Below are 10,806 nucleotides of genomic sequence, written 5' to 3'. Positions count from 1 at the left end.
TTATGTGTGAGGTGGTTGGAGATGTGGGGAAAGAGGCTTCTAGCAGTGAGGTGCAGTCTGTCTCTCACTGTGAGGAGGCTGTAGGTGGGGAGGTAGCAACGGCTACCAGCAGTGAGGTGCAGCCCAGCACCTGCTACAAGTGGCGAGTTGTTCACAGTAATGGGAGGCGCATCAGAGTAAGGAAAGTTAAGAGTGAAGATCTGAAGGTAGGAAATCGCTTCTCTGTTCTCCAGGATGAATGTACTTCAGTGGCCAGTGAAGGTAAGGGTACTACTGCCCCTGCTAATGAAGGTAAGCGCATTCTTGTGGTTGGTGACTCTCAGGTAAGATATGTTGACCGTGCTTTTTGTAATAGGAATAAGAAGATGAGAGATAGAGTGTGCTTCCCTAGAGCTGGTGTTGGGGACATTGTCAACAGGCTGGATAATATCATGTCAGGTAATGGGAACAAGCCCATTATCTGTCTCAGTGCTGGTGGAAATGATATTGGGAAGGGTAGGAGAGAAGAGCTGCTAGATAAGTACAGGTCAGCTATAGATTTCATTAAGTCTAAGGGAGGGATCCCAATCATATGTAGCATCTTGCCTAGAAGGGGAGTAGGAAATGAATGGTTGTCTAGGGCAATTGGTGTAAATTGCTGGCTAGACAGATACTGCAAGGAACTTGCAATCCCATTCATTGACAACTGGAACAACTTTTATGGCAAACATGATATGTATGCAAGGGATGGGGTTCATCTCTCTGGGGCAGGGGTGGTAGCACTTGCAGACTCGATTGAGAAGGCCATTGGTGAAATGCCTATGATTTTAAACTGATGGAAGATAGAGGTATGGGTGTGTGTGGGAAACAAGCAGGTTGCAACACTAGGGTTGGAAACAGTAAATGTATAAAAGGCATTCAGCATGAAGTTATAAATAAAGACAATAGAACAGGTCAGCAAACAAAGGGGGACAGCAGAGGGCAGCAAGGGACTAGCTCCCTTAAGGTTTACTATACTAATAGCAGGAGTGTTAGAAATAAGATAGATGAGCTAAGATTAATTGCAAGTGCAGGAAACATAGATATTATTGCTATAACAGAGACCTGGCTCAATCTGAAAGATAGAGAGATGCCCTCTGAATGTCACATACAAGGCTATAAATTATTCCACACTGACAGGGTCAACAGGAAAGGTGGTGGAGTAGCGATGTATGTCAGAGACAATTTAAATTGTTGTGTTAGACAAGATATTAAATTAGAAGCGTCAGTCACTGAATCTGTTTGGTTACAGCTTCTCGAGGGCCGAGAAAAACTAATTTTGGGTGTGATTTACAGGGCCCCAAATCTTGATAGGGAGTGCAGTAAACTTCTATGGGACGAAATTCGTAAGGCATCTACATACGAAAATGTTGTGCTAATGGGAGATTTCAATTATAGACAGATTGACTGGAGCAATTTGACAGGAAATTTAGAGTCGGGTGACTTTCTTGATACGATCCAGGATTGTTTTTTAAAACAGTTTGTGACAGAGCCAACTAGGGGAAATAACCTCCTTGACTTGGTTCTTGCCAGTAGGGAAACACTAATTAATAATCTTGAGGTTAATGATGAGCTTGGGGAGAGTGATCACAAATCACTCAGTTTTAACATATCATGGAATTCCCCTAATAATGGCAATCAAGTCTCCGTCCCTGACTTTCGCTTGGCTGATTTCATAGGACTGAAAAATTACTTAGGTGGGCTGAACTGGAATGACCTGACTAGGGGTCAGGTAGGTGGTGATGGTTGCCGATATGATGCTTTCCAGGGCATAGTTCTAGCTGCTCAGTCAAATTATGTTCCAAATAGGGAAATCAGATCAAACAAAAATGATCCTAAATGGATGAACAATAGATTAAAATATCTGATTGGTCAAAAGAGAGGCATATATAGGCAAATCAAAAGAGGAGAGGGGCAATTAAGAAATCGATATATTCAGTTAAAGAGAGAAATAAAAAAGGGAATTAGAAAAGCAAATAGAGATTATGAGGTTAAAGTTGCAAGAGAATCGAAGACTAACCCAAAAGGATTCTTTCAGGTATACAGAAGTAAGATCAGGGACAAGATAGGCCCACTCAAAAGTTCCTCGGGTCAGCTCACTGACAGTGATAAGGAAATGTGTAGAATTTTTAACACATACTTCCTCTCAGTTTTTACACAGGAGGATACCAACGATATTCCAGTAATGATAAATTATGTAGAACAGGACGATAATAAACTGTGCACTATTAGGGTCACAAGTGACATGGTCCTTAGGCAAATAGATAAATTAAAACCTAACAAATCCCCAGGCCCTGATGAACTGTATGCAAGGGTTCTAAAGGAATGTAAAGAGGAGCTTAGCACACCTTTGGCTAATCTTTTCAACATATCACTACAAACTGGCATGGTGCCAGATAAGTGGAAAATGGCAAATGTGATACCTATTTTCAAAACAGGTGACAGGTCCTTAGCTTCGAACTATAGACCAATAAGCCTAACCTCCATAGTGGGAAAATTTATGGAATCAATAATTGCCGAGGCAGTTCGTAGCCACCTTGAAAAGCATAAATTAATCAACGAATCTCAGCATGGTTTTACAAAGGGGCGTTCCTGCCTTACGAATTTATTAACTTTTTTCACTAAGGTATTTGAGGAGGTAGATCATGGTAATGAATATGATATTGTGTATATGGACTTCAGTAAGGCTTTTGACAGGGTCCCACATCAGAGACTATTGAGGAAAATTAAAGCACATGGAATAGGAGGAGAAATTTTTTCCTGGATAGAGGCATGGTTGACAAATAGGCAGCAGAGAGTTTGCATAAATGGGGAGAAATCAGAGTGGGGAAGCGTCACGAGCGGTGTTCCACAGGGGTCAGTGTTGGGCCCCCTGCTGTTCACAATCTACATAAACGACATAGATGAGGGCATAAAGAGCGACATCGGCAAGTTTGCCGATGACACCAAAATAGGCCGTCGAATTCATTCTGACGAGGACATTCGAGCACTCCAGGAAGATTTGAATAGACTGATGCAGTGGTCGGAGAAGTGGCAGATGCAGTTTAATATAGACAAATGCAAAGTTCTAAATGTTGGACAGGACAATAACCATGCCACATATAAACTAAATAATGTAGATCTTAATATTACGGATTGCGAAAAAGATTTAGGAGTTCTGCTTAGCAGTAATCTGAAACCAAGACAACAGTGCATAAGTGTTCGCAATAAAGCTAATAGAATCCTTGGCTTCATATCAAGAAGCATAAATAATAGGAGTCCTCAGGTTGTTCTTCAACTCTATACATCCTTGGTTAGGCCTCATTTAGATTATGCTGCACAGTTTTGGTCACCGTATTACAGAATGGATATAAATTCTCTGGAAAATGTACAAAGGAGGATGACAAAGATGATCCCATGTATCAGAAACCTTCCCTATGAGGATAGACTAAGGGCCCTGAAACTGCACTCTCTAGAAAGACGTAGAATTAGGGGGGATATGATTGAGGTGTATAAGTGGAAGACAGGAATAAATAAAGGGGATGTAAATAGTGTGCTGAAAATATCTAGCCTAGACAGGACTCGCAGCAATGGTTTTAAGTTGGAAAAATTCAGATTCAGGAGGGATATAGGAAAGTACTGGTTTGGTAATAGAGTTGTGGATGAGTGGAACAAACTCCCAAGTACCGTTATAGAGGCCAGAACGTTGTGTAGCTTTAAAAATAGGTTGGATAAATACATGAGTAGATGTGGGTGGGTGTGAGTTAGACCTGATAGCTTGTGCTAACAGGTCGGTTGCCGTGTTCCTCCCTTAAGTCAATGTGACCTGACCTGACTAGGTTGGGTGCATTGGCTTAAGCCGGTAGGAGACTTGGACCTGCCTCGCATGGGCCAGTAGGCCTTCTGCAGTGTTCCTTCGTTCTTATGTTCTTATGTTTCAATTAATAGATAACATTCTCATTGGGTTTGTAAGATTAAATGTCTGAGGAAAATTTAACCCAGTTTTCCCCGTGTCTGGTGAGGATATAATTCATTGTACTGATGAGGATTAACTTATTGTAATGTCCTTTCTGATAGAACAAACATTTTGGCAGTTTTCCCCCCATAGTGATGCATTTATAACCCAAATTAAAAAAATAATCCGTGCATTCGGATAAAGTGACTTATTTCTATAATATCAAAGGAGGTCCTTTGATATCAGTGAAGGGTTCTTGACCTAGACAGGAGATGCTAAGCCAGTGATGATCCTTTTTAAATCACTTATTCTCTCTAGGCTGGAATACTGCTGTACATTAACATCCTCATTCAAGGCCGGTGAAATTGCAGAGCTAGAGAATGTACAGAGAACCTTTACTGCACGTGTAAGTTCCATCAAACACCTTAACTACTGGGAGCGCCTGGAAGCACTTGACTTGTACTCACTAGAGCGCAGGCGAGAGATATATATCATAATCTACACCTGGAAGATTCTGGAGGGACTGGTCCCTAATATGCACACAGCAATCACTCCATACGAAAGCAAAAGACTTGGCAGGCGATGCAACATACCCCCAGTTAAAAGTAGAGGCGTCACTGGTACACTAAGAGAAAACGCAATAAGTATCCTGGGGCCAAGACTGCTCAACAACCTCCCACAAGCAATATGGGGCATTACCTGGAGTTTACCTGGAGAGAGTTCCGGGGGTCAACGCCCCCGCGGCCCGGTCTGTGACCAGGCCTCCTGGTGGATCAGAGCCTGATCAACCAGGCTGTTGCTGCTGGCTGCACGCAAACCAACGTACGAGCCACAGCCCGGCTGATCCGGAACTGACTTTAGGTGCTTGTCCAGTGCCAGCTTGAAGACTGCCAGGGGTCTGTTGGTAATCCCCCTTATGTGTGCTGGGAGGCAGTTGAACAGTCTCGGGCCCCTGACACTTATTGTATGGTCTCTTAACGTGCTAGTGACACCCCTGCTTTTCATTGGGGGGATGGTGCATCGTCTGCCAAGTCTTTTGCTTTCGTAGTGAGTGATTTTCGTGTGCAAGTTCGGTACTAGTCCCTCTAGGATTTTCCAGGTGTATATAATCATGTATCTTTCCCTCCTGCGTTCCAGGGAATACAGGTTTAGGAACCTCAAGCGCTCCCAATAATTGAGGTGTTTTATCTCCGTTATGCGCGCCGTGAAAGTTCTCTGTACATTTTCTAGGTCGGCAATTTCACCTGCCTTGAAAGGTGCTGTTAGTGTGCAGCAATATTCCAGCCTAGATAGAACAAGTGACCTGAAGAGTGTCATCATGGGCTTGGCCTCCCTAGTTTTGAAGGTTCTCATTATCCATCCTGTCATTTTTCTAGCAGATGCGATTGATACAATGTTATGGTCCTTGAAGGTGAGATCCTCCGACATGATCACTCCCAGGTCTTTGACGTTGGTGTTTCGCTCTATTTTGTGGCCAGAATTTGTTTTGTACTCTGATGAAGATTTAATTTCCTCATGTTTACCATATCTGAGTAATTGAAATTTCTCATCGTTGAACTTCATATTGTTTTCTGCAGCCCACTGAAAGATTTGGTTGATGTCTGCCTGGGGCTTTGCAGTGTCTGCAATGGAAGACACTGTCATGCAGATTCGGGTGTTATCTGCAAAGGAAGACACGGTGCTGTGGCTGACATCCTTGTCTATGTCGGATATAAGGATGAGGAACAAGATGGGAGCGAGTACTGTGCCTTGTGGAACAGAGCTTTTCACCGTAGCTGCCTCGGACTTTACTCTGTTTACGACTACTCTCTGTGTTCTGTTAGTGAGGAAATTATAGATCCATCGACCGACTTTTCCTGTTATTCCTTTAGCACGCATTTTGTGCGCTATTACGCCATGGTCACACTTGTCGAAGGCTTTTGCAAAGTCTGTATATATTACATCTGCATTCTTTTTGTCTTCTAGTGCATTTAGGACCTTGTCGTAGTGGTCCAATAGTTGAGACAGACAGGAGCGACCTGTTCTAAACCCATGTTGCCCTGGGTTGTGTAACTGATGGGTTTCTAGATGCGTGGTGATCTTGCTTCTTAGGACCCTTTCAAAGATTTTTATGATATGGGATGTTAGTGCTATTGGTCTGTAGTTCTTTGCTGTTGCTTTACTGCCCCCTTTGTGGAGTGGGGCTATGTCTGTTGTTTTTAGTAACTGTGGGGCGACCCCCGTGTCCATGCTCCCTCTCCATAGGATGGAAAAGGCTCGTGATAGGGGCTTCTTGCAGTTCTTGATGAACACAGAGTTCCATGAGTCTGGCCCTGGGGCAGAGTGCATGGGCATGTCATTTATCGCCTGTTCGAAGTCATTTGGCGTCAGGATAACATCGGATAGGCTTGTGTTAATCAAATTTTGTGGCTCTCATAAAAAATTCATTTTGATCTTCAACTCTCAGTCTGGTTAGCGGCTTGCTAAAAACTGAGTCATATTGGGACTTGAGTAGCTCACTCATTTCCTTGCTGTCATCTGTGTAGGACCCATCTTGTTTAAGTAGGGGCCCAATACTGGACGTTGTTCTCGATTTTGATTTGGCATAGGAGAAGAAATACTTTGGGTTTCTTTCGATTTCATTTATGGCTTTTAGTTCTTCCCGCGATTCCTGACTCCTAAAGGATTCTTTTAGCTTAAGTTCGATGCTTGCTATTTCTCTGACCAGTGTCTCCCTACGCATTTCAGATATATTGACCTCTTTTAGCCGCTCTGTTATTCTTTTCCGTCGCCTGTAAAGGGAGCGCCTGTCTCTTTCTGTTTTACATCTACTCCTCCTTTTTCTTAGAGGAATAAGCCTTGTGCATACATCGAGTGCCACCGAGTTAATCTGTTCTAGGCATAAGTTGGGGTCTGTGTTGCTTAGTATATCTTCCCAGCTTATATCGGTTAGGACTTGGTTTACTTGGTCCCACTTTGTTTTTGTTATTGAAGTTGAATTTGGTGAATGCTCCCTCGTGACTAATCTCATTATGGCGGTCTGGGGCTCCGCGCACACATGACTGAACCTCAATTATGTTGTGATCTGAGTATATTGTTTTTGATATGGTGATATTTCTTATCAGATCATCATTGTTAGTGAAGATGAGGTCTAGTGTATTCTCCAGTCTAGTAGGCTCTATTATTTGCCGGTTTAAATTGAATTTTGTGCAGAGATTTAAAAGCTCGCGTGAGTGTGAGTTTTCATCAGAGCTGCCTCCTGGTGTTATTACTGCAACAATATTATTTGCTATATTCCTCCATTTTAGGTGCCTTAAGTTGAAATCCCCCAGGAGCAAGATGTTGGGTGCAGGAGCTGGAAGGTTTTCCAGACAGTGGTCAATTTTTAACAGCTGTTCCTGGAATTGCTGGGATGTTGCATCCGGAGGCTTGTAGACTATCACAATGACTAGGTTTTGGTTCTCGACCTTTACTGCTAAAACTTCCACTACATCATTTGAGGCATTTAGCAGTTCTGTGCAAACAAGTGACTCTGCAATGTACAGGCCAACCCTCCCCTTTTGCCTGTTCACTCTGTCACATCTGTATAGGTTGTAACCTGGGATCCATATTTCGTTGTCCAAGTGATCCTTTATGTGGGTCTCAGTGAAAGCCGCGAACATTGCCTTTGCCTCTGCAAGCAGTCCACGGATGAAAGGTATTTTGTTGTTTGTTGCTGGCTTTAGACCCTGTATATTTGCAAAGAAGAATGTTATTGGACTGGTGGTATTGTTGGTACTGGGGGGGGATTTTTTTTCCGGCATTAGTATCTGTATCTGTTGGTTTGGAGTGGAGGCCATCGACTGTGGTTCCACTCCAGGAATGACTGGATTTGGTGTACGATTTCTGCCATTTCCTGCCAGTTTTTTTTCCTTCCTGGCACTAAAAAACCTCTCCCTCTTGAGTGGCTGTGGCTACCCAGGTTTTCCCATGGCCTGGATGTTTTGTATCTTTTTGTCCCCTTTAGATGGTATGCCTGGCAATTTAAGTTATAGCACAGTCTTTCCTGTACTGAAGAGGTACACAGTTCAGGGTGAAAAAGCTTACAGGAAGGGAGTTTGCATTTTCCTGTTGTCATATGGGCATGGCATTTCCTAGGGTGGTCATAGTTGCACGTCCCATCTGTTTTTCCAGATTTCCCATGCCAGCAGATACCGAGTGCATAGTATGTGCACAGGCTTGGTTTCCGTTTGCCTTGGGTTTCTGTGACTGTATTCCCTGTTGGTGCATGTTTCCCTGTCTTACTTCTATCCTCCCTAGCACCAACAATGGAGCTCCCACCAGTTGTTTTTGGTAATATATCCTCACTATTGCTAGTGGAGTCCTCTTGTTTGCTATTTCCTGCGGTATTTCTAGTTTGCAATATTGGTTTTATCTTATCTTTGACTACACTTGTTTCCCTACTATGGCTCCTGTCCCCTATGAGGTCATTTATATGTATTCCTTCCTGCGTATAATTCCCGACTACCTGGACAAAATCTCCAGCTTCACCATTACTGTCTCCCAGGACAGCATCTCCAGCTTCCCCATTACTGTCTCCCAGGACAGCATCTCCAGCTTCACCATTACTGTCTCCCAGGACAGCACCTCTAGCTTCACCATTACTGTCTCCCAGGACAGCACCTCCAGCTTCCCCATTACTGTCTCCCAGGACAGCACTATCAGCCCCCCATTTACTGACTACCAGGACATCATCTCCAGCCTTACAGTTTCTGACTACATGGCCAGTATCAAGGGCAGTACCATTCAGCCCGGACTTTTTATGTTCCCATCTGTTGTAGAAAGCTTCCAGGTTTTCTATGAAAGCAGCTTTGATGTTGACCTCTTTTAATACCCTTGTGATTTTAGTCCACAGATTTATCTCATTTGGGCATACCCAAAAACACTTCCCTGTTTTAATACTGCTTGTAGCTAGTTCTTGGATATCTGCACAAGGGGCGTGACACCAATTTCCACAGAAATGACAATTTATGCATGTGGAAGCCCGTTTGTTTGACTGACCACAGACTACACACAGCTTCATAATGATTTGAATGGTTGATTTACTGCAATTCTACTAGCAACCTCTTGAATATTCTATTAATAACCTGCTAGGTGGTGCACAACGAAACCGTTTGAAACCAGTCCAGGGTTCGGACCAGTCAAGGGTTCGGACCAGTCTATCTGATCTGATCAGTGGGTCACTTATTTAAACCATACTGGTCGGTGATTTGAGCTAACACATGAAGGATCTACTGGAAATTATCTACCCGAGTAATATGTGATTTGATTGATACAAAAGTATAACTTGCGTGTTGAAGAGCCGGTGACTGCTGGCACTCCTACAATGACGAACGGTCGACCTCCACCCTTGTTTATCAATCGCTGTATCTAGCTTCTCTATTTTTTTTTTTCTTCTCCACCACAATAAATGCTATATTATCACTATAGTTGACTGGTGCAAATTTTGGAGGAAGGGCGCTTTTTCTGTAGTAATAATTGCTTCTCGTTGTGTATATTGCGACCGCTGGTAACTACAGGTTATATGAAATTCACAGTAACGTCTGGTATTTCAAGAAAAAGAAACTAATGAAAGTCACTCCACTCCACTAAGTACCATTATAATACTGGTTAGATGCTACTACAACACTGTATTCTGCTATTCACTGGTATCACTAGATTATATGCGAGTACACTAGCAGGCCAGGAAGATTATTAAAAACAGCTGACCTGTGGTAAGTTTCTGGCGAAACCCTGGTTGTCTTCAAGATGGAGCTGGACAGATACCTAAAGATGGTGCCGGATCAGCCGGGCTGTGGTTTGTACGTTGGATTGCGTGCGGCCAACAGTAACAGCCTCGTTGATCAGGCCCTGATCCACCGGGAGGCCTGATCGTGGACCGGGCCGCGGGGGCGTTGATCCCTGGGATGCCCTCCAGGTAGCTCCCCTTTCTTGAATACCTCGGATATCCCAGGCGCTGCTTGATCCCTACGGGTTGAGCGCCCTCCCCCCTTTCCCCATGAATGTGACAGTAATACGAGACGTTAAAACATGGAGTGATAATCAACTACGACTAAGGGTTGAGCACTCCAGTCTTCCCCCATGAATGTAATGGTGATGCGAGACGTGTTAAAATATGGAGTGATTATCGACTGTCACTAAGATCTGGATGTTTATCTTTTTATTCATCGCTTAAATAAAACTGAAATTCTTTTCTGCTGAGTAGCAAATAATGCATTGGCCGGGAATCGAACCCGGGCCTCCCGCGTGGCAGGCGAGAATTCTACCACTGAACCACCAATGCTTCGATTAGCAACTTTGGGTTCAGTTTTTACACTTAAAAATATTAGAAATAACTTATAAGTACGGTCAAAACTAATATCACCATCGTCACACCAAATGTGCGGCTCAACATAGTGTTTCCTGTGAAGAATTGAACTCTTGTTTCCTGCATGACAGTTTTTGTTTAATATCTTCATTATGCATCCCATGCCCATCCTGTGGGCCGTAGTCATAGGATTACAGAGGCACATAATGGGTCAAAGGCAGGAACAGATATAATTGTATTTGTGCCTATATAAAGTTACCAGGACAATAACAATTCTCCAGTCTTATCAGGTTCTTGCTTTCATAATTAGATATTCTCCTAACATGGTTATTCTCATTATTTTAATGACAATTTCGTGACCTGTGGCTCAGACCCTTCATCTCACATCTAAGGAACCTGGGTTTTATCCCAGCATCCTTCTAGGGAGGTTCCTTGATGCCAGGAAGGGGCTCATAATCCAATAAATTGGACCTACTTTCCTCTTCCTTGCAATGAGCCAGAGTGCCTCCCAATTCCCCAGGCGCTGTAT

The 10,806-nt window shown here is 43.3% G+C and overlaps 1 non-coding gene across 1 annotated transcript; it reads right to left on the bottom strand.

Annotated features, from left to right (window-relative positions):
- Positions 1-10,182: 10,182 nt before the first annotated feature.
- Positions 10,183-10,253, bottom strand: TRNAG-GCC (transfer RNA glycine (anticodon GCC)). Its single transcript has one exon. It is a non-coding gene; the product is annotated as a tRNA-Gly (tRNA).
- Between the last annotated feature and the right edge of the window lie 553 nt (positions 10,254-10,806).

The sequence above is a fragment of the Cherax quadricarinatus genome, unplaced genomic scaffold, assembly GCF_038502225.1.
Source record: "Cherax quadricarinatus isolate ZL_2023a unplaced genomic scaffold, ASM3850222v1 Contig3107, whole genome shotgun sequence".
In the NCBI taxonomy this organism is placed as follows: domain Eukaryota; kingdom Metazoa; phylum Arthropoda; class Malacostraca; order Decapoda; family Parastacidae; genus Cherax; species Cherax quadricarinatus.
This window is presented reverse-complemented; position numbering and strand designations above follow the sequence as displayed.